Here is a 25592-nt window from a genome sequence, read left to right as displayed (position 1 = left end):
CTGCTGCAGTAATTTCGGGAGAAAAGCCTACAAAAAGCTCTTCCTGCCACCACTCTTCTTGCGTGGCTTTGCCTCAATATCTCTCTCTCTTTCATTCTCTCTTTATGTATCTGTCTACCTATCTATCTATCTATCTATCTATCTATCTATCTATCTATCTATCTGTCATCTCCTTCCATAAACACACAAGCTCATCTTCAAGTTGTTGATCAAATGACATAGTCCTGTGTGTGCTAACATTTCGGCAAATAAAAAAGAATAAACGAATTTGCATTTAATAACGGAGGGAGTGAAGTACTTTATTATTTTATTATAAATCCAGTCGCTGACAGTGTATGTTTATCAGTCAGGCTGATAAACGTATGTAGTCCTTGACTGGACTTATAATAAAATTTCTTGCGTCACTGGAATACCTTACTGAGACTACATCGATACATGTGAAGTACTTTTTAGTCCACTGGTTTTATTCTTATCCTTTATTCCTCCACCATGCTATCAGTTTCAGAGCCTGCGTGCAGGCGCCTGCTGTCAGATGACAGATGGGTGTATAATCCTGGATCTGCTAACATCTATTTCAGGAACAGCATCATTGCACCTGTTTTATTGAGGATGCTGTAAATATTCCAATGAAAACGAGATAAGTGGAAATAACGTAAGTTTTTATTTCGAAAGTAATCGTCATAACTGTTAATACATTTGACCCACTGTATGACAAGACGCGCAATTCACTCATGGAAAAATGTTTTTGTTTGTCTACGGAACCAAGATTGTATCCAAGCGTGCACCTCATCGTCCGAAGCAAATCGGAAGCCACGACTGTCATTCTACAGAGCTCCTAAAGTGAGGAAACCGCATGGCGAGTGATAGGGACTATATGGAGGATGTGTAAGGGCTTATGAAAGAAACACAACTGAAGTGCGCTATCAAGCACAAATGCCCAGAAATGTTTAATGGGGGCCTTATTCGGGCACAGCTTGGTGCCTTTCGCCCCCCCCCCCCCCAGATGTTGATAAGGCAGTTTCGATTACGGAGCAGAAATTTTTCTGTGGAGCTCTTACGTATCCTGAATACTGTACCGATCTCCCGCCATCCGTGTTCGTCTAGTTGCTTCGGACGAAGATATGCACCGAGCGATGTGGCGCAGTGGTTAACACACTGTACTCGCTTTGGAGGGGACGACGGTTCACACCCACGCCTCACCATCCTGATTTAGTTTTTCCGTAATTTCCCTGCATCGCTTCAGGAAAGTGTCGGGATGGTTCCTTTGAAAGGGCACCTCCGTTTTCCTCCCCCGCCATTCCCTAATCCGATGCTGCCGAAATCCTCGCTGTTCGGTCCCCTCCCCCATATCGACTCACCAACGAAGAGGTGGGCGCCTGGGTACAATCATGTTTCCGTAGGAAACCGCAAACAATTTTCCATGAAGGCGCTAATCGTCTTGCCTCACAGTGATATAAATGAATTAACAGCTATGGCGATTATTTTTGAAATAATACACTACTGGCCATTAAAAATGCTACACCATGAAGATGACGTGCACAAGCGCGAAATTTAACCGACAGGAAGAAGATGCTGTGATATACAAATGATTAGCTTTTCAGAGCATTCACACAAGGTTGGCACCGGTGGCGACACCTACAACGTGATGACTGGAGGGAAGTTTCCAACCGACTTCTCATACACAAACAGCAGTTGACCGGCGTAGCGTGGTGAAACGTTGTTGTGATACCTCGTGTAAGGAGGAGAAATGCGTACCATCACGTTTCCGTCTTTCATAAAGGTCGGATTATAGCCTATCGGGATTGCGGTTAATCGCATCGCGACGTTACTGCTTGTATTTGTCTAGATCCAATGACTGTTAGCAGAATATGGAATCGGTGGGTTCAGGAGGATAATACGGAACGCCGTGCTGGATCCAAACGGCCTCGTATCACTAGCAGTCGAGATTGCAGGCATCTTATCCGCATGGCTGTAACGGATCGTGCAGCCACGTCCCGATCCCTGAGTCAACAGATGGGGACGTTTGCAAGGCAACCATCTACACGGACAGTTCGACGACGTTTGCAGCAGCATGGGCTAGCTGCTCGGAGACCGTGGCTGCAGTTACCCTTGACGCTACATCACAGGCAGGAGCGTCTGCGATGGTGTACTCAACGACGAACCTGGGTGCACGAATGGCAAAATGTCATTTTTCGGATGAATCCAGGTTCTGTTTACAGCATCATGATGGTCGCGTCCATGTTTGGCGATATCGTGGTAAACGCTCACTGGAAGCGTAGATTCGTCATAGCCATACTGGCGTATCACCCGGCGTGATGTTATAGGGTGCCATTGGCTACACGTCTCGGTCACCACTTGTTCGTACTGACGGCACTTTGAACAGTGGACGTTACATTTCAGATGTGTTACGACCCATGGTTCTACCCTTCAATCGATCCCTGCGAAACCCTACGTTTCAGCAGGATAACGCACGACCGCATGTTGCAGGTCCTGTACGGCCTTTCTGGATACAGAAAATGTTCGACTGCTGCCCTATTCAGCACATTCTCCAGATCTCTCACCAATTGAAAACTTCTGCTCAATGGTGTCCGAGCAACTGGCTTGTCACAATACGCCGGTGACTACTCTTGATAAACTGTGGTATCGTGTTGAAGCTGCATGGGCAGCTGTACCTGTACACGCCATCCAAGCTCTGTTTGACTCAATGCCCAGGCATATCAAGGCCGTTATTACGGCCAGAGGTGGTTGTTCTGGGTACTGATTTCTCAGTATCTATGCACCCAAATTGCGTGAAAATGTAATCACATGTCAGTTCTAGTATGATATATTTGTCCAATGAATACCCGTTTATCATCTCCATTTCTTCCTGGTGTAGCAATGTTAATGGCTAGTAGTGTAATCAGTTCAATTACGTCTTTCGATCTGTTTAGTTTTGATTAGCCTGACGTTTACATCAGCAGCTGATAACACATACACTGCCGCAATCATTGGAAGATATCCCACTGAACATAAGGCATTCCATGTGGCACCCACATTAAAAGTGTCCACACCACTACCTGCACACAATAACAGACATTCTAAACATTTCGAGATCATTAGACTGGTCATTTTGCAAACACTCTCACTAGACTTACATTTTTCTACTTTCATCTGTAGAAAAAAACTAAAACAAGACCTGAAATGATGTGTTATACGAGCATGTGCTATTGTTAATCCAGATGAAATTCAGTGTGCATTACTGCCCGTCCAGGATCGCCTTATGGATTATATCATTGCTCGAGATCAACGCACTGAGTGGCAGTTGTAATACTAAACACATTAACCGTACTCAATTTATAACTATGGTTACATTTGTTACAGTAAAGAAGGCGTTTGTGAGAGCTTTTTTCCTGATTTTTGGACACTGGTTTACGGCAATGTCGTGTTCTTACTATTTCTACACATTTTATGTCGTAGAAGTCCTCTTCGAAGATTATTCCATTGCCATAGAGAAGAGCATATAGTTCAGTAATGATAATCAGTTTCATAATCCGACGCATACAAATGTCAAAAATTATATGCGTCCATCAAGAAAATTTCAATACTCTCCTCTACAGTTTAACGAAAACCACCACTCGATACGTTTACTGTTTCCATTGTATAGGATGACGTGTCTTACCTGATTCATCCTTTACACTATATCATGGTGTTAGGTGTCAGGCAAATCCAACACCTTCCATGAAAATCCTGGCATGATAAGCAAATCCAGTAGTATATCACATAGTTCCGAATAAATCGTGACATTAAATTAACCAAAGTAATACGAGTAACGAGTTAGCAAATGGAATACCACAGACTAACACAAGAATGCCTAATTGCATGTCATACCTTCCCACCGTGAGACAGACGCAGTTCTGGGGGTAGAAACGAGAACAGAAACCGAGAGCAGAACCGTGTTAAGCTAGAAGGCCCTACGATAAGGGATATACTGGACACCCACGTCGCCAGCTAACAAAAACCACCCGCAAGTTTTAGCGTGAGACTTTTTCGCGTTACGTTAGGACCACCCCCGAGCCCATGTTAAAAGCTAGATTCCTCCAGAAGAACAGTATTGATCTTACGATAACGCTAAAAGGACCACACCAGCTGCAAGTTTTAGCGTGAGACTTTTTCGCGTCTCTGTTACGTTGCAAATTTTATAAACATTGCCCCACCACGAAAAGTATAACGTTTCTCATTGGATAGACAAAATTTTTGTAGGCGGAGCTTAAGGTTAACATTGAGACCCTGATTGGTCAGATGAAAACACAGCCAGATAGTTTTTTTTAAACCAACTTCGGTAAATTGTAGTAAGGAGAAGTTAGGAGGGTTAGTTGCTTCCGAGACGGCGAGGTGAGCGGAGCTGCGCCGGTCGCCGATCCCTGACGAACACCGACAAGGTAATGAACGCAAGCAATGCCGCATAACAGCGCATAAAGCTTCACTCAGAACTGCAGAAGTCTCATCTGTTACACCCCCTTTTTTCGTAATACTAGTGTCGATCGTCAATTAAAGCTCATGGTGTTCACATTTGCCACTTGAAGTAAAAATCTGAAACGCGATGATTTTTCTGTTATATAGTTATTGAGAAGCCACATCAGCCACTGTAACTTATGACAAGTTAGATAAGTAATGAAAGATAATTGAGGGTCACTGTAGACCATTTTGATAGTTTTCTCTGTTGTGAAAGTTAATTTGAACCTAGATTATAGATGTGATATGGCATAGGTCTTCCTTCGATCCATTGTAGAACTTTTGTTGAACGCAGTTGGTTTTTACCGTCCTGTATTAAAACACTTACTTTTATCCATAGTGCAATTTATAAACAATGTTTTGTGAGTAGAATAAAATTTCCAATTTTAAACTTAACTGCATTTTCGACGTTATTTTACCAGCTAACTAAAAATAGGAAAGCCTTGAACCCCTTCCACTAAATTTAGTTAGTATTAAGATTCTTTTACAGGGAGTGCAGTGGAGCTGCCACTGAAATCATTAAGTATTTGGTTATATCATCGCTAGTCTCACTGAACTCTTCTGAATTCTACATGTCATGTGTGGTCTGGCGTCTCCTTACCAGCAACAGGTCCCAGGTTCAAACTAGTCAATTACCTAAAAAACACGCTCAGAGTGTCGTTGCGCAAAAGTGGTAGGGAGACACGATATAGAACAGACAGACACCACCATGAATGTTAGAATGCTCATGAAATTATTAGAACTGATAAACGGATCGAAAATTTCCTACATAGCTGTTTTAAAAATTTTGGTGTTGTTAATTCTTCTTCACTCTTGTGTGTTAAATATCTTATCAGGCTTTGAAAAGCAAAATCCATTTAGCGTTTCTTTTTTAATATAGCACACTTTTCATTTGGTAGTTGTGATTAACATTTCTCAGCCCCGTGTTGATATTGTTATCATATGTAACTGCTGTCACATTGCGTGTTAGTTTGATCGAAACAACTTTTGCAGTACCGCGTAATGGAAACATTTCGCACTTTCCTCCAAGGCAATGTATTTTTGAATCACAAAGGTGCCGATAACCATATCATCGCTGTAGTCTTCTGCAGCAAACCATGTGTGGCCGCAGAAATTTATTTTGACAGTTTTTATAAAAATAAAGGAATTGGTCAGATTAAATCCATAATATTGTCTCACTGTGAATAGCCACGTATTTCTACAATCGACTAAACGAGAGGTCTCACAGAATCAGAAGTTTATGAGAGTTCGGTAATGACTAAAAACTGTATTTCAGATTCCAAAGGAAGAGAGAGGAAAGCTCACCCTCTTTTGCTTTACCCCTAGCAGAAGTGTATGTAGTAAACATCACAAGCAATAATCGTCCTAAGCACACATCAGACCACGTATCACTATATCTACGTAGTGGTAAAGGCATTTCGGAACTGGAGTAAGCGAGTTTCGAATGTTACAATGTACTGCTCCAAGACTAATTTTAACATGGAAGGCAGTATAGCTACGGAATCAATCGATAATATCTCTCTCCCATATAATAAGTAAGTGATCATAAGGCAGCTGCGAAACACACTACATAGTGTCGTAGCACACTCACACTGACACACACGCACAAACACACCTATATATACACGTACTAAATGTTACTTTTTCTCTGACATGATTAATAACATTGGTCACAGATGATTGAAATAATCCCAGTCTCCCGGTTCTGAACAAGTGGCTGGTGGAGGGGGGGGGGGGGGGTGGAGGGCTTTCCTTGGCTATATGGCTAATGCCGGTACTGGAAATCCCGTCACCCGTCACCCATATTTGCAATTGGGTTTCCTCCTCCTCCAGCCGCAGCCAGATTTTACAGTTGAGTGAAAAGATCGGAATGTCAAACAGGCTAATTTGTTGCTAGAAGTAGAGAATGAAAACTGATCCTACATACATCTGACGAAAATTGTTAGAATGACTGTTTCAGCCTTTCTTTCTACAGTTGCCTTACGTCATTTGAGTGTACTGGGACGTAAAACGCTCGACATTGAGACGTTTATCACTTTCCTCGATTCTGAAAAAAAAAAAAAACTGTTGTGTTTAGAATACTATATAAAAACTATAGAGTTGTGCGTTTTCTATTTCGGTGTTCCCATAATAATATTATCAGTGATCATACCAAGTAAATAATTATGTAGTGCAACGTTTCAAAAATTTCTAGATTTCTTCATAAAATTCTTTAAGCCTACTACATGATGAACGCTCTTTAACACAACCAGTAGCTGTCTCACTACTTATGTGATCGCGATGAGTACACAAACGATATAAGCAGTACCTCCTTTCCTGACGGCACGTGATTCGATACCTCCGTCTGTCGGAGAAGAACTTACTTGTACCTCACTAGAAAAATTTTACTTCTTCCAGAAAAGACGAGCAAATTATTACAGAGATCAGAAAATCACCAAAGACTGAAACGAAAGATCTCAAGCATCGGATCTAGAAAAACTGCTGCATAAAATATTTAATGCAAGGAGAAGTTGGGCCTGAAAAATAAATGAAAAACAACGGAAAGACAGTGGAGGGTGAGAAACCGTGTGCACCCCTGCCTGTTTACTGTGCCGTAACCATAGTCAGCACACTACTTTGAGACTTCCTCCGAAGGCAGGGCGCATGCCACGCTCACTAACTGGAACCTTCGGAGTCACCACTCCACGGGGAATTCCTGCCTGTTTTGCTTTCTTTTGTTCTTTGCCGTGGCTAGGTCGTTAGATTTATGCTTACAACTGAAAGGGACAACTGGAATTTCCGATCAAACCGTCTTGTATAGAGGCGTTTATCAATGTGAATCATATAATAAATAATTTGTCATAAAGAATAACACTCCTCCACAGGTAAAAGCAATGTGGCTACTTCAGCACCTCGTAAGCTTGATTAACGAACTCAACTTCGCTCAACATTGACGTGATAATCTGACGTTAAAATTTTCTTGTTGTGGTCTTTAAACTACAGCTACGGAAGGTAGTCTATCCTGTGCAAGCGTTTTCATCTCTGCAGAGCTACTGCTATCTGCAAAGAATTGAATTTCCTTTCTGTAATCAAAGTTGGTCTCTCTCTCTCTCTCTCTCTCTCTCTCTCTCTCTCTCTCTCTCTCTCCCTTTCTCTACAGTTTACCCCCCCCCCCCCCCCCCCTGGTCACTACTCCTCTGAATCACATCTATGCTTAGTTCCAAAGGTGGACCATAGCGCGATTACAAAGTTGGTCCCAACTGGCTTGTAAGTGCACTCAGCTCCTAGCACATTACCATTTTTTCGTTATTTAGTTACCCTATTATGCTCTACTTTGTTTCACAATTTGACGGGAAGCGACTGATTCTTTGTTGTCTTCGGTGACGTACTACTTAAAATCTATAGCAACGATTTCAAATTATTTGTCGACAAACCTTGTCCAGCGTCACGCCTCAAAGTATGTCGCCTGTTGGTCGCTGAGGCGGGTTACGTCCAGGTCCATGTATCCTCCATAGCATTCCTGCAACAACGCAGAAAAGGTATGTTTTGAATAACTTCCTATCTTACGATGCCTTTCTATCACTCGTATCACAATTTACAATGTAATTTGTGTAAAATCACAGTTAAATTTTACTATCAAATCAACATATTAAAAATAAATTAAACTGTGTAAGGACTGCTGACGGCAGCTGGATTACGAAAGCTACTCCGAACTTTGTGACAACATTTTATGAGATAATATAAATTTGGTTCAATAAAATAAAAGTTCACTGCCTGACGAAAAAAAAGTGACTCGCTTACAAGAAGAGGAGATAATGATAAGAATCTCCCCAGTTCGAGCAGATTACAAAATGGATCTGAGGGTCTTTGCACGGCCCGCACGGCTCCGCCTGTCGGAGGTTCGAGTCCTCCCTCGGGCATCGGTGTGTGTGTGTTGCCCTTAGCGTAAGTTAGTTTAAGTTAGATTAAGTAGTGCGTAAGCGTAGGAACCGGTGACCTCAGCAGTTTAGTCCCATAAGACCTTACCACAAATTTCCAAAATGGAGTCAAATTTAAAAAGAACTTGGCAGTAAGAGCCCACTTAACAGTTTGATGTTGCGTCCTTTGTGGCCCGAATATAAGCACTGACTCAGTTGGAGAGTTTGCCATGAAGCCGTCGAACTCTGTCCTGAGAGAAGTTCGCCCACAACTGGCCCTTAATGTCGTCCATACTACCACTGAGATGCAGTTGTTATCCGACCTAGTCCCACATATCTTTTGTATACGGACAGATCTGGGGATCTTTCTGACCAGAAGAGATACCTCAGAATCAAGCGGACAGTTAACAGACACATATAACATGTGTAGACGAGCATTGCCCCGTTGAAAAATATCACCATTTATTGTCAAATGAGGCGTAATGCATAAGGACGCTAGATTGTGACATATTTTTGTTTCGTCAGAGCTCCCTCAATTGTTATCTCCCACAGATTATCGTCACGCCTGATGGCTCGGCACACCATAACGTATGGTAATATTACGGTGCCCTTCCAAAACACTGCAAGGGCGGAACTTTTCCCTGAGTCATCAACATACTTACCGACAACGGTCATCCCTGGGTGATACAAAATCCCGATTATTCGTTCAGTACAATGCGACGCCATTAAATCAGCAACTCACAATGCCGGCCATGAAAGCAGTGAAAACATAGCCGTTTCATTATAATAAAGCATTTTTATTTGTCATCAGCTGTATTTACTCTTTGCCGGTTTCCGTCATTTCAGCCACCACGAACTGTAAGACGGTACAAACAGAAAAAAACTATGTAAAGTATTTAGAAATGAGAAAGATCGAAATATACGACTTCTACCTCTGAACATCAGCATCATATACAGTAATTAAAATTTATAAAATCCATTGGTCTAAAAATGAATATTTTTAGTAGAAGACCCTTCTGTATACAAAATCTGACAATGACAAAATGTGTATCTCAAGATAACAAGATTTTGACACTATCTTGGAAAACTTCCGTATGTTGCAGATAGAGCCCCGACCCTTCACAGGCGACTACCATCTCAGGCCTATGTAACCTGAGATGACGAAAGAGTGTAATAATCCAGAGTAAAAACGTAAGAATATCTGAAATACGGTCATTGGTTAAGTCAGAGGGAACGAAAGTTAACAAGACTAATTTCAGTGATGGTACCATGTGTTCACCATCCAAAAACAGTACAGTATTGTATATGAGTACAGGATCAGGGAAAAATGGCTAAACGACACTAACTGGTAGAACATGTCAATCAAGTAAAACGTACAAATGAAAATAATGTTCTGAAAGAGCCGTATAATGGTTTAATAAACTCTTTATACAAACGACATTTGTAAACAGTAAATACAATTATTGTGCTTACCATTCAATGGAGAAATATCAGTATTACAAATTTTCATTACAACATCAAGTTTTACGCTTATCACACATAAAAAAAGAGGTCAACAACCATAAAAGATAACGACAAAAAAAATTCTGTCAACCCACTTATTTAATGGAAAAATGAACTTTCATGTAATATCATGAAAGTATGTAAAAGATATTTCTTTGCCCCTTACACATCGTGTGCTCAAAAATAGTGTGGCCAAACTGTTGTACACATAATAAAAGAAATTAGTGTGCAGTTACGAGACTTATTACAAAAACCAGGCAAGTACACAATTGTAGTTTTTCTGGAATAAAGAAAAATACTTTCCACAATTTAAACTGACGCATGAAAAGTGATCAAACGTACTCATAGCATGTTAAACAGGAACACCTCTTTGATTTATGTTCATCTTTAAGTATACGGTCTACAGTTATTTCGTAGGAGCATAGTCTCATCGAATTTGCCTGGTACTTGTAGCAAATTAAGAAATAATGAAGCTCTAATAATTTTTCTGGACTAATTTAGTGTGTTTTCAAAATGCTGTATGTGGCTGTGTGTCAGTTGTTTCCTTTAAAAGAAACTGAAAAACAGGTTTAGTTATTCCCACTGTTCCAGCCATCACTGCTATCATTATCATCATCAATAGCAACTTCTGTTTCCTCCTCTATATTACAGGTTTGTTGTGGCGTACCATAAAGGAATTCCTTGTAGAATTCTTTGATATATTCTTTCAGCAACTGCATCAAATTAGGAAAACCTCTTTCTTTAGCCACCTGAATATCTGGGTTCTTGTCCTACAACTGATGTAGATCCAAAGCAGTACATTCTGCAGTAGTATTTCTCTTAGTAATGATTTGAATGTACCACGGGTCAAACTAAGAGTTACGCAATGAGATACAAAACTTATCATCCACATAATTGTGAGCCATCTATACCTGCTGCAGTTTGAGTGGAAATTTAAGCCTTATCAATTAGAATGGTTCAATAGCACGTTTGATGTTAACGAAATCATGATGTTTCTTTATTTTCACCTGCATTGGGTAAGTAACGTACGGACTTCAACAGTTTTCCCGACCCTTATTTCAGACGTTCCTTTACTCTTTGTCCTGAACTTCCTTATTGGTGTGAAGTCTTTATCGTTTGGTAAACAGGTATTTCCTCACACTGGAACAAATATGTCATCCATTTGTAGATCTTCAAGATGTTTACTTGCCTGAACAAAAACTGAACCATAACTTTATTGCTGTTCAGCCCAGGACATCCATCACTAAGCAGAACTAACTCATCTCTTCAGTTTTCTAATGGAATGTTGTTTAAGCAGTTCCGAATCATGCACGTCACTTCGTTAGGACCCTACCTTCCTTCATTTTCAAGATTACGGTAAACATAACTTAGTCATCTACCAGATGTTGAACCCAAAAACATGGTACCATAACTGCCATGCGTAGTAAATGGCACTTAATTACAAGTGCGGTAAGGGACCACTTTACATAAAATCAAATGAAATACAGTTAATGAGCCCTTGTTTCACTTTTAGAATATAGTTTCGTTTCATGCTTACAAAATCTTCTGCCCTTTTCAATTGGACTGTCTTTTGAGCTACTAATTTGTTCTTATAAAAATCTCTTTCCTCAATTTTTATTGCACTGTGCAGTGAATTACATATGGTACATCTATCAGACACTGGGATATCCCAAATTCATGTTAAAAGATTTGTATACTGTTCAGTAGTTGTAGTTGTGCAATAACTCAGGATGCATATCATTTATGGTCGAATCTTGTGGCAGGTACTTTCTATTACATCAAGCAGGGGAGAGTGTGGTTGCCTTGATTAAAGGAGTTTATATTGTATTCAGTCAACTAAACAATCGGCTCTGGTATCTTTTTTCAGTCTGTTCTGGGAATCTCTTTTATCTCTTGAACACTGTCCGTACATTATAGTACTATTTAAGTTAAAATGAACAGTCTTGATAGCAGTAATATTTTTTTATTTTTATTTACCGATTTCGGGTTATGTAAAAGCCGTCTTCAGAATTTTTGTCCCCCTGTGGCCGGTGCTGGTTCTGCATAAGCCGAAGCCGAAAAATTAAAAAAAAGGATATTATTGCGATCTTGACTGTTCATTTTAAGTAAAATATACGAGCAGCAGATCGCTGTTCTCCATACACTATGTGGTCTAAATTTGTATATATTACAGTACTGTTCCGGACTCTGTACAGCCTGTGCTTGATTATTCCATGAAAGCTAACGGAAACTACTTTACAAATGAGAATACTCCTGACCTTCAATTTTCAACTTGTAGGGAAATGCAGCTGCAAGATTACAACTTCCCATCTGCATTCCTGCGACGTTTGGTCTTAATGTATGGCACAGTAATCTGTCTAGCAAAATGAGAACAGGGAACCAAGAACGGGAAATCAACTAATTCTGGACTTTTCCGGCTTTTGTAGGAAAAACAAGGGAATAGCCTACTTTTTGTGGAATTGCAACATTTTCAATGGATTTTCCTTTGGATTTTCATGGCTTTTGCCGAAACTAATTCCGTCATGATACAGATTTGAAGACGGAGAAGAGCAAGTCGGTATTAGCTCAAAAAACGGTTTTGAATTTTTCCTATTGTTGTAGTAAAACTTTCAACTGAAGAGACAGAGGATCTCACTCAGTTGTGTGAGATGATAAACCTACATTACAGGTCAATAAGGAACGCATGTAGCACAACATTGACTTCGATTTACAACTGAAGCTAAAACCTCGTTACCCGTGACATAAAACCAACACCTGTTATTATGGATGTAATATACATTGGTTGTAACTGATTATAAATCAAAACTACAATATTTACATAACATTAATGATAAAAACAGAAACATCTAACCAATAATAGATACAGAAATAACACTTTGCTTCATTATGTCACTAACACAGTCATATCCTCTACTGAATAATAACAACAAAATCGTGTGAAAATAGAAATAAGAACTGGTCACTAATGAAGCGTCACATTTCACGATTTACACATACCATGAAACTTCAGTTCATCCATTACTATATCATACTGTAACGTAACTGTAGGAAAACCTTGGTCTCGGGTTACAGTCGATAATTCATTTGGACTACAAATAACGTTAATTTTGGTGATAGGTACGCAAATGTAAAGAATACTCACAGAATGGAACAAGCGATGTAGGCCTTTCAACAGTCAAGACCACAAGGTACAATGTGCATACTTAGCCTCTACGTTACAATCCATATAAAATGTTTTATAAAATACCAGTTGATAGCAAGGAACACCCTAAATATGTGGAATATAGCAGTATTATCTCCTACACATATGACATGAAACACGACGGCAAAATAAAGCTTTACAATTACAAAAACGTTAATACCTGTTAAGTATTTGAAAATTACAAATGAAGGTATTAATCAGGTCACAAATGCAACTTATAAGTCACTGAACAAGGGAGAAACCTCATGTAAACGGTAGTAAGACGAAATAATGGTAATGAGATGATGAAAGTTAATGTAGCTGGCTTAAACATAAATAAAGTAATTTCATCAGCACCTTCTTTGAACCTTTTTGTATGTATCTTCTGAATCTTTATTCTCCTTTTCTGGCGATGATTTGAACCTTAAAATCCTTGCACTAGAAATGAAACTTTTATTTAAAGACAATGATTACACAGAAGTCACCGTGATCCATGATGGTCCCCTGTACATTACTAAAGAGAGGATTTGGTTCTTATTAGGGTACGCGACCACCACCAACGGCATTAGACGTTCTGCAACTTACCTTCCATGCCGGACATAAGATAGGTAAGGAGCTCCTGTGTTAGGGCTATAGATTCCTCTACCAGCGCGGTTGACAACACTTGAATGGTCATTGGAGCACGTGGACATGCTACGAATCTCACAGGCGATTGATGCGTTTTAAGTCAACGCCAGGGGCATGCCAGTCCATTCGCCGAATGTCCTCTCGTTGCAAGATCTCTCCCATTTGCGCTGTTCCATGTGGTCGCGTATCGTAACAAATTAAGTCAGAGGCGAATGCAGCCCTGAAAAGACGCACGTCAGAAAGAACGGCCGAGTCATATTAACGTTGACCGTTGAGTGTGTCACGCTCAGTGACGTTGGTGTCGTTATGCCCATTCATCCTCACACCACAACATTTTAAACATAGCTGCACAACAGCAACGGTTTCACGTAATAAAATTATAAACAGCTGACCAGTTGCAGTGGATAAATAAATTCTTCACCTCGGTTAAGACAAATATAAATTTTTCTTCTTCAGAAGGTGACAATTTTACATTACCTGTGTGCTTACGGCCAGTGTGCTGCGTCCACATTCCTTGTCGCCGTTGAGTTAGCGACGCAGCGCGCCTTCCGCAGTGCCGGAAAAGACAATATGCACCGTAAAATCACTAATAATAAATAAGTCTTATACAGTGGTTTCTACATGACATCTTCGGACATACGTCACCAGCTCCCAAGCACTGCCTCCTCCACATATAGCGCCACCACTACACAAGTTCAACCTTCACGCCGGATAAAATTCGTGTCTTAATGAGTGAGCACTGCACAACACTGAGAACGAGAACGGTGTGATAGTGGCAACAGAGAAAACTATGGAAGGTGCAATCAAATGTTGACAAGCAAAAGTTATGTAAATCAATGGCGAGCAAATTACAGAATCAGCAACTGAGATGCTTAAGGAGAATGTTACAAACGTAACCCATAAATATTTCACTGATGATATACACAATGTGTTATTAGACAGCAGTTTCCGCCCTATTATGAAAATGCATTCAAATACCATCTTCTCAAAAATTCCACAGTTTTTATCAAATAGAACTGCCCTCTAGAACAGAAAAGAAACAGCAAAATCTGTTCCATCCATAGGATTATATTTCAATAAAGTTCCCGATCCAACGAGCCACTGTGTTTGGATGTTAAGTGCATACTTGCAGGAATAATACACTACATCAGGATTTTTACGGAAAATGAAGCATGAGAATTAAAACGGCCAGTAGTTTGTTCAGATGAGTCGTTGATACACTATTCCTTGAATAAATTTTGCAATGTCGCACTATGCAGAGTTTATTTTCGTCTGTTCTTTTCGTGCATGGTTAAAACAGAAAATCTTCAAGCCATCTCACGGAAATACAGAGAAATAAATGAAATTGTTCCGAGACGAGAAAAACCAAAATTTTGACATTAATTAATGAACAGCAACCTTTCCTTTCTTATATCACTGTAAGGACTGTGGGAAAACCGGAACAGAAGAGAATTGAAGCATTTAAGATGTGGTGCTACAGACGTTAAAAATTTGGTGGACTGATAAGGTAAGGAATGAGGAGATTCTACGCAGAATCGGAGAGGAAAGGAATATGTGGAAAACACTGATAAGGAGAAGGGACAGGATGATAAGGCATCTGCTAAGAAATGAGGGAATGACTTCCATGGTACTAGAGGGAGCTGTAGAGGGCAAAAACTGTAGAGGAAGACAGAGATTGGAATACGCAAAGCAAATAATTGAGGACGTAGGTTGCAAGTGCTACTCTGAGATGAAGAGGTTGGCACAGGAAAGGAATTCGTGGCGGGCCGCATCAAACCAGTCAGTAGACTGATGACAAAAAAAAGAAGGTTTTACGATAAAATGATTCCCTTATTGATTTCGCCGTACCCTCTAGACTTAAACCCTGACCAGAAAGTCCGGATACTGGCATAGAATAAAATCCGTAGTCCTAATGCGGCAATCATGTATCTCTTTAACTCGGAACGGCTGAAATTTTTGCTGTTAATAAATTAGCTGCAGCAAGACTTTCGACATAAACCGCTACTTCGGAGAACTTGGCATCTGTTTCTCTGTGTTATATTCGGTTTGTTTCAAAGCTGACCTCAAAAGGCTGAGTGGACCTCCTTCAAGAACTTTTCGCCAGAGAAAAAATTAAAGTTATCATTAGAAATCGACCACACGATTTTGCATATCTTGCTAACAAAGGAACGAAACTAAAATGATCTGTATCGTCCCAGCCTTAATATGTCTACTGCAGAAGCGAGTACAAACCACAGGGATAGTTTGCTTTTCATGTTGTGGCATTAAGTTTCAGTATACTTACGTTAGAAAACTACAAATTCATTGTACTCGTAATACGCCAAAAGTGCTTGATGACCACTGGAGAGAGATACTTCGATGGACGAGGAAATTGAAAGTATAACGAACTATGTCAACATACATTCGAAAAATCATACACGAATGAAACAGCAGACTATGAATCGACATACCCAGCTGTGGAATTTGCGACATCACTGGAGAAGGTAGTTTCACGGATACTGTCAGCGGAGTCTCCTGTTTCTGCTCTGGATCTAAATGGGCAGATCATCAAGTGGCACACACTGCCGAATGGAGTGTCATAGGGCTCCACTTGCGAAGGTTCTTGAGTGTACGCCCTTCTGACATTTCTCCCAACCCTTGCACCCTGCTTTCGGAAAGGCATCAGGCCACGCCTTAAATTAACCCTGCCAAATATGACCGTAACCATGCCGGCCCTGCAAAGTCGTTGGCAAAGGCACAAGGAAAAGAGTCTCGCCCCCTGCTTTTCGAGCGTTAACTCGACCGTGGTGACATTCTGGAAGATGACCGTTTCACCTTGCCGAGTAATACACATCCGCGAAACTGGGAAAACAGCAAAAGAATGCGTTAAAAACATATTTAAGACATGACGTAAATTCAGCGGTATTGTAACACCAGGCATAACGTGACTAGATAGCATAACGTGACTAGATTTTAGATTTTTTGAACATATATACATGCTAACCAGAGAAAGTAAAATGTGCATAAGACCACGAAGCAGTCGAAAACATGGAATAACGATCGCAGAAGGTAAGAGGATCAAAGTTTAATTCACAAACACAATTTCTGCACCACAAAAATTTTGATAAGTACACAATATTTCATTTCCTTTCTTTTATAATGCATTCAATCATAGACTTTATATAAATTTAAGTATATATTCCCACAATTACTATATAGTCGAATTTTATATTGCTGAAAGATATCGCAACAACAAGGAAGTGAATGGTTTCAATACAAAGACAAGAACCTCATGCCAAAGCGTAGTTAGCAAATATCACTCGAAATTTTCGTATCTTCTGCAGTTCATCGTGCAATGGAGCGTGTCTGTATCTTAATTCCAAGAGATCTGGCTTGCCCTCGATCATTACATTGTGAACAAACTGACCAGATAATCATACTGTGTTTAAGGATCGAAAATCGCCTTACAGGTGCCAGTAGTAACACTTCTATACGAACGTGCAGTACCGCCGTTCTTACTATGATATGAAGACCTCCGTGAAGCCTCTGCCGTACTTAGTTGGCGGTGCAAAATTTAAACCTGTGTGTTGAGGTCTCTTCGTTGCTACATTTACTCAGTTAGGTGAACAGTGTGTACTGGAATAGTTTCCTTGACAGCCTTTTACCACGTCGATCTGGTAGTTTTTGGAAAATTTACTTTTGTTCTTTCAATAACATTGTGTAGTACCAAAGCCTTCCACTGTTTCCTCTAAATCACTCAAGCTGATTCCTGTTTTCTCGCTAGGTAATGTTAAACTCTTGTACTTTACTTTGAAATATCCGAGAGCTGACATGATACTCTCAACTACTCGAATTTTTGACGAGTCTGGCACTACGGAAGTGACATAGAAAACCCCGGATACGATGCAGCCTTTTACCAGTTTTGCCTTTTGATGCATTTCAGACTACGCATTGGGACCTCTTAGACGCTGGTTCCAGCTTTCTGCAACACTGAACACCAATTTCAGGCCGGTGTCTTTAGTGGATCTGAGACGTGGCCTTTCCCTAGTCTTTGCATCTTTGTCGCTACAAGAATCCACTGTCTAACCGTACACCAAGGCGAAGGTTCATTATTCGAGTTTTATTATAGTTGATAATGACTCCAATAGCGCAGCTCCGGCTGCCAAGACTGCTTCTGGCAAATACTATTTGATCTTGTGCCGAAATAAAGGCCGGCCGGTGTGGCCGAGCGGCTCTAGGCGCTTCAGTTTGGAACCACGCGACTGCTACGGTCGCAGGTTCGAATCCTGCCTCGGGAATGGATATGTGTGATGTCCTTAGGTTAATTAGGTTGAATACTTCTAAGTTCTAGGAGACTGATGACATCAGATTTTAGGTCCCTTAGTGCTCAGAGCCATTTGAAGAATTAAATATGCTTAGGCTCTCGGGGAATGCCTAGCACATAAACTTTTTCCATAATAAAGTCAAAGTCAGGATCGCCCTGTTCATTTTCCTCAATAATAGCACCACTGCATCTACGGTAAAGAACCAGCGGATTTTGTCCCATTCAACAAGAGTTCGATGATCTGTCTTAATTTGTTACTAATTCCAAAACCCTCCACAGTTTTGAACAGGAAACTGTGGCAGACTTTTCAAATGCTTTAGGAAAGTCAGTAGAATGTATGGAGGCTTTTAATTTGCAATTGGTCGTTTATGCTATTATTTTACGGAAGTCGCTTAATGTGTCTATGACAATGCTTACGGGTGCTCAGAAGTTACAGTGTTCCCCTATCAATTTTTTCATTACCTGGTTTAGTCTGGAATTAATAGTTCGGGTCATAATTTCGTACTCTACTTTCGTCAAAGTTATTTGCTCTAGGACACTATACGTCTTGATGGATATTTCTTCAGTACTATAACTGATAGTCATCGAGGAAACTTGCAGGAAGTTGTCAGATGTTCCAAGCATAAATTAAATACGTCAGTAACTTCTTCTTTTTGAACCCCCCAGTAAGGATGACAGAATTATGCTGGTAATCCATCTCAACCTGGCGATTTTGGACAGCTTGTTGTGTATCACTGTGTAACATTTCTGTGTATAACGCAGAGTGTCCTTCATTCTCATCAGGCAATCATTGTTATCGTACAGTAATGCTATCCATTATCGTAACAGGTCCACGTAAGTGATTCAATGAAACTGTGCAGCTTTCTCATCATATAATGGAACTCCATGCACAGATTGTTATCGTTTGGGCAACCGTATCTGGGTCTGAGTGACGCTGTGTCAGCGGAGATATGGGTGAACAGTAGAAGCCTGTTCAAACCAACGGCAAAGTACACGAAACAGCGATTACATCAGCAGAGATAGGCATGGAACTTTCCGGCAGGTTAACACTGTATGCCAGTTCGCGAACTCTCTCATTCTCAGGGAATACGTGCAGAACTAAAGATGTGATAACGGATCATGAGTCGTGTTTGGATAGCTCAGTCAAACATTTCCTGCCAAAGGCAACGTTCTGGGTTCGAGTCCCAGTCCGTCAAATAATTTGCCAAGAAATTTCTAAACTAAGCAAATTCAGAAGGATGTAGGTTGCAGTAGGTACTGGGAGATGAAGAAGCTTGCACAGGATAGAATAGCATGGAGAGCTGCATCAAACCAGTCTCAGGACTGAAGAAAACAACAACAACAACAACAATGACAGAATCATGAAAGGTAGCCAGAAGAAGAGAAAAAGAATCATGCATGTATGAATATTACCGTCGTCGCTGGCGGCGCAGTGTACCTGTGTATCAAAGCTTAAAAGCAATTGAGTCCCAGTCCGTCAAATAATGTGCAAAGAAATTTCTAAACAGAGCACGTTCTACTGAAAAGAGGGAGATTCATTCTAGAGTTCCTCGTGGCCCGATGGCTATCCGGCGAGGAGGAGGTAGGTCACTGGTCATCTGGCAGACAAGCGTCCGAATGGAAGAGATCCGATATGGTTACACACGACGCACACCAAAGACGCAAAAGGTGCATCAGTAACTCCCGTGAAAACGCACACACCCATGCCCGAGGCAGGATTCGAACGTGCGATCGTAGTAGCAGCGCGGTTCCGAAGTGAAGCGCCTAGAACCGCTCGGCCACAACGGCTGGCAAATCAGCAGAAACACTCACTCGTGAGTTCCAAACTGCTCCCAGAAGTCCAGTTAGTGCAATGACTGCGTGTATTGGGCAGAAAAGAGTAGGTTCCGGTGGTCGAGCGGTTTCTCATAGTCCACACATTTCTGTAGTCAGTTCTACGCAACGTTGGAGGTGGTGTAAGGCGCCTCGCCACTGTACAGTTGATGACTGGAAACGAAGGATTTGGAATGTTGAAACACGCCATAACCTCTGGCCGTCTAATGAAAGGGTTTCGTTTGGCCAATGTTGCCAGTCATCATCTGTGGCTCTAACACTGAAGTTTGAAGCAGGTGGTGTTACGGTTTACGTGCATTTTTCGCTGTTAGTGTGTGGGAAAACGCTAAATGTGGAAGGACATGAACACTGTAGAATAGAGTAATTGTTCGGAGATTATGGTAGTTCGTGTCAGTATGACAATGGACCTTTCATAAATCAGCATCTTTAGGGCAATGGTTTGTGGACAATAACTTTCCTAAACTGGATTGCTCTGGCCAGTCACGATCTCAACCTACGGAGCCATTTTGGGGTGGGTTATAATATCGAATTCGCTCCATAACCCAGCGTCCAGCATCACTACCTTCTCCGGTTTCGGCTGTTGAGAACGTAAAGGCTGCCATTCCTCCACGGACAACCTCATTGTGTATGTCCCCAGCAGAGGTTCAGCAATCATAAAGGGAAGGCTGGACGCACAACATATTGATGTCCGATTATAGACGTCGGGACACTTTTGAACAGGTATTATATTGCTATTAATACAGTAGCGACAGAAACAAAGAAAACTACTGGCGAGTCAGACTAGCGGTATGAGGGTCCTTACATACTTAATTATGTACACAGACAATTCATTTATCCCAGGAGCCCATAATCTCGACGATTTTTGCTTGTAAATGTAAATGTCGTGTGGGCGGGGCCTCCCATCGGATAGACCGTTCCGTCTGCTGCAAGTCTTTCGATTTGACGCCACTTCGGCAACTTGGGCGTCGGTGGGGATGAAATGATGATGATTAGGACAACACAACACCCAGTCCCACCTGAACGGAGAAAATCTCCGACCCAGTCGGGAATCGAATCCGCACCCTTAGAATTGACATTCTGTCGCGCTGACCACTCAGCTACCGGGGGCGGACTTCGTTTCTTATCGACGTTGATACTGGCAAGAAATCTGTTCCGGGAAAGTTTCAGTTTAAAGTTTGACGTCAATGACAAATGACAGAAGTAAAATAGTTAAAAAGTTACAGTTTTGTAAGCGTAGAACTGCAGATTTGGATAGTCGCCTGTCCGCCGAGCGCAGAATAATAGTGGGCAGTCAAAAAAAAAAAAAAAAAAAAGGTTCAAATGCCTCTGAGCACTATGGGACTCAACTGCTGTGGTCATTAGTCCCCTAGAACTTAGAACTACTTAAACCTAACTAACCTAAGGACATCACACACATCTATGCCCGAGGCAGGATTCGAACCTGCGACCGTAGCAGTCGCACGGTTCCCGACTGCGCGCCTAGAACCGCGAGGCCACCGCGACCGGCCAGTGGGCAGTCGTGGCGTAGCTTTCGTAGAGCGCGGGCGAAGTGTTGTCTTGTTACCGTGGCTGCAGCACGTATCTTCCAAGTTATGATAAAATAATTAAAAATGTTTGCCACACACGTTTTGCGTTTAATTGCAGTGTTCACGACTCAGTATCAATGTTTATCGAAAAGGTGATCTTCCTCGATTTCGTGTGTCGTGTCGGGAGAACAACAATCAATCGCATCGTGACGGCTACGGAAAAAAGAATGTGAACTGGTGTGACCCTAATTGCAAGTTCTAAGTGAAAGAAACACATACCGTTTTATCAAGAGCGCAGGTACCTTCTCGTTCGTAAATCGTACCGGAAATTTTATGGAGCATCCGCGACGCGATTCGGTCACGGCACGCTCGTGTTATAAGCTATTGAATTGTTTAGTAGTGTTGGAAGAACTGTGCCAATCGTAAACTGATAAAACATCAGTTTGTGCTCTATGAACCGTGTTTTTCCACTTGACGCCAGCATTTAGACATCAGCCTTATACGTGACAGGTACTTGGAGTACAAATTCTGATCGCGTCCATTGTGGAACAATCTTAATTATGAACACTGGAGCCCCACCCTGTGCGAGTGTTTAACAGAATACAATGACTTCACCAGATCAACTTGATATTGTTGGTGTGCGTGGGTCCCCCTCCTGCTAGGCAACATCTATTACAGGACGCATCATATCAGGCAGAGCAGAGAGCAGCAGATCAACAGCCGCCGGAAGGACGAGTTACGTGGGTTGAGGCACACGGTCGTTAAATACCCACCTCCGTTCCTGTGTATAGGGAGTGTTGCACAGTCTCGACTGTTAAAAGCTAGCTTTTATAGTAGTGCATTCCGATTCTCCTTTCCTGCCGGGCGTGTTACAAGTCTTCTTTTTTTTTCCCTTTACGTGCACTGCGAAACCATAATCCAAATGGTTCAAACGGCTCTGAGCACTATGGGACTTAAAATCTGAGGTCATCAGTCCCCTAGAACGTAGGACTACTTAAACGTAACTAACCTAAGGACATCAGACACATCCACGCCCGAGGCAGGATTCGAACCTGCGACCGTAGCAGTAGCGCGGTTCCGGACTAAAGCGCCTTGAACCGCTCGGCGACCGCGGCCGGCCAAACCATAATCCTTCCCAAATTGCATGATTATAGGTTTTAATGAGTGAGTTTGCCATTTTCAAAATAAGTGACGCAAATGACAGTATCCTCTTAGTTCACTGATGTAGAGGCTTAACATTTTTAAACCAACAGGGGACAATAGGCCTTACTATGTGATATAAACTTCACCTTGATACGTGCACCAGCTTCTGAACAAAAGAGGTTTCAATAAACGGGCGGACAGACAGTCTGATAAATAAAGACAGATCGACTATTTTCTGATTTTTTTCTTGTTTACTTTATTTACTAGCTATTCATCAAGAACACTAACACATTTAATCACACAGATTGGAAGTAGTGGCCAGTGGGTAACTGATGAAAGCAAAGTAAATGTCAACAAGTGGAAATTTTATTTCTAAAAATCCATTTATTAAAAAAAAGAGATGTAAAAATTATAATCAGAAAGCACCCTCTAAATATCAAGTTACAATTTATTCAGAGGCAGAAATAACAATCTTTTTTTTTTTTTTTTTTTTTTTTTTTTTTTTTTTTTTTTTTTTTTTTTTGAGCTTTCGGGCTGAGAAGCTTGCCGCTCCCTTTTAACACGGCCGTAGTCACGACCTCTCACAACAGCCTCTGAAAGACTTCACTACTGCAAATCTGCAACACACCAGATTACTTTAAACTAAAAATTTTAACAGCCCACACAAACACATAAACTATGCACCCCGTAGGAGGGATCGGAATGGTACAAAATACTAACATTAAAAATATTACTTGCCACTGAAAGTGCAACTTGTTTTTAAAAGAAAACTCTTACTGTGGAAGGGTGGAAACTTTATATACTAAAACGACCATTTAAATAAAAACCCATGAAATCCAGTCTTACATAAAATGTATAAACATGCTCTACATTACACATATACCGCCTCGCAAGATGATAGGCAAGATAAAGACACATTTCAGGAATTCGACCTTTACACCTTAAGCAATAAATTCGTTAAACCGAATCCATCAAACATGACAGAGGCAGCTATCAAAGTACGGCAGCCCGACAGACAGACAGACAGACAGACACAGACTGCCTAACAAATACGGACGAGAGACAGACGAGCAAGCTGGGGACGAGAGACTGACCAAGAGAACAAGTAGAATTTAACAAGTAAATGAGACAACATATCACAAATCACTTCCAATAAACCGCGCAGCACCCCCAAAACGCTCCCCCGAACCGTCCGCTGCCAGCCGCTTCAAAGGACGCAGGAAGGCGCGCCGGTCTGCCGTCTCACGGCGTCGCAGCTCGCGCCGTCCAAACCGATGTCGTGGGTTGACTCCTGTTGCTCTCGTGTCGGCCGCGAAGCCACTACTCCTCGCTATGCGGCGCGGCCCATTGGACTCACGTGGCGACCTCACATGCGCCGACGCTCAAGACGGACAAGTCATCTTCAGTCCTAGTGAGCGACCGAGCAAGCGATCGATCACACCTCCAATGAGCATTGTCTGTACCAACTCGAGTAGACTGGCGGCCTAACACATACTAGCACTCCGAACGACAGACAGACACTGACTGCCCCACACTAACCTGACTGACCAACTGCCCAGATTCCCCCGCCTGGCGAGCTCATTGCGCCCCTTAAATGGGCGTGAACAAGCTACCTTTCCCCTTTCCTACCAGGCGGAGACACCAAAGCTGGGACTGCCACAGCGGCGCCACCGCCATAAATGAAGGGTGACTGTTTCACACCAACGCGTTGTGGCGCGCTCTTCAAAACAGCAATTTATTACCACTGCTCACCTTATAGGATTTCATGAATGATCTTACGATTATCAAAACATATGACTCGAATTAAACCAACAAGGGACCACACACCTTGGTAAGTGTCATAAAGTTGAAATTAATAAGTCCACTTGTTCATAAGGAAAATAGTTTTTGTCAGACAGGCAGACAAATGGATCGACAAAAAAGTGACCGTCTAAGGATTCCGTTTCCGTCAATTGAAGTAAGGAACCCTAAAACCGAAATAAATTATCCAAGACCTAAGAATGAAGACTGAAGTCCATGATGTTCTTACTGTGCAATACACATTTAACGTCAGTATAATGCAACGATGCTGATCGTCCAGGAGCCTTCATGTTCAGACGAAAATTCTGCACAGAGACTGAGGTGTGTGCAGTGTATGACCTTCGGTACACACACCATCAGATTAGTGGACTTGTCGCTCTAACAAAGTAGGCGAGTGTCAGCAATATGTCTCGTGGTCTTATCGTGGTGTATTTATCTTCTGCCGTTAGGTCAGATGATAGAAATGCTACTTGCAGGCTTAGAGTAGCAAATTGACGGCGACCAACTTTAAACAGCACTTGATTAATTTTCACACACATTTATTAAAATAATAACAAGCAGAAAAATAACTTAACTTGGTTCTGGATGCTATTTACAATTGACAATCTGAAGTTCCTTTGGTCTTGGTACGTTAATCTTATTCTCTCATATCTCTGATACTTGACAAAAGTGTCTATACATTTATCTTCATGGCTATGTACAGGAATATGGTAATCTTATTAGGCGCAAACTGAAACTTGACTATAGAACGGTACAGACTAATGCAGACTGTTACAGATTGGTGCAGACCAATATAGACTAATGCAGACTAACTAATTGGAGGTATGTACACTCGTTATAATACCTCGCGCGTTCAGGTATCACTGCGCGAGTATGATCCGCGAGGAGAAAAGTTCTACGTGAGAAGCAATCTCATTGGCTGCGCTACATTTTAATACGCAGATTGGCGGAAGCAGAATTCGGTCCGTCTCTAAGGCAGCGCCATCTCGTAGTGGGGAGGCGGCCGAGCGGTGCGCCTGCGCTGTAGTGCTTAGCTGGATGCGCTCTACTGGGAAAGCTGTGTACGCACTCAGTACGCGGAACTATGTACACAACAGAGACACAATGTGACGAAGAGCTGCGTGTGCGTTCATTATTGTTAAGTCGTTAGAGTAACAGCTACTACTGCAGGCTGATAGAGCAGTACTATTTAGCAAGCCCGTTTTAGTGCCGGCCGTATCCGTTTACGAGCTGTTGTTACGATGCTTAAACTCGTGCCTTGATAGTAAGCGAAAGCACATTTCGCGTTA

The 25592-nt window shown here is 41.6% G+C and overlaps 1 long non-coding RNA gene across 1 annotated transcript in view; it reads right to left on the bottom strand.

Annotated features, from left to right (window-relative positions):
* Positions 1-25592, bottom strand: part of LOC126278470 (uncharacterized) — a 1538296-nt gene that overhangs the window by 56475 nt on the left and 1456229 nt on the right. The window contains exon 5 of the long non-coding RNA XR_007550707.1: positions 7905-7990. This is a non-coding gene — a long non-coding RNA (uncharacterized LOC126278470). The remainder of the gene's footprint in view (positions 1-7904; positions 7991-25592) is intronic.

This window comes from Schistocerca gregaria, chromosome 6 (genome assembly GCF_023897955.1).
Source record: "Schistocerca gregaria isolate iqSchGreg1 chromosome 6, iqSchGreg1.2, whole genome shotgun sequence".
Classification (NCBI taxonomy): Eukaryota; Metazoa; Arthropoda; class Insecta; order Orthoptera; family Acrididae; genus Schistocerca; species Schistocerca gregaria.
The sequence above is the reverse complement of the archived record's forward strand: the minus strand, read 5'-3'. Positions and strand labels throughout refer to the sequence as shown.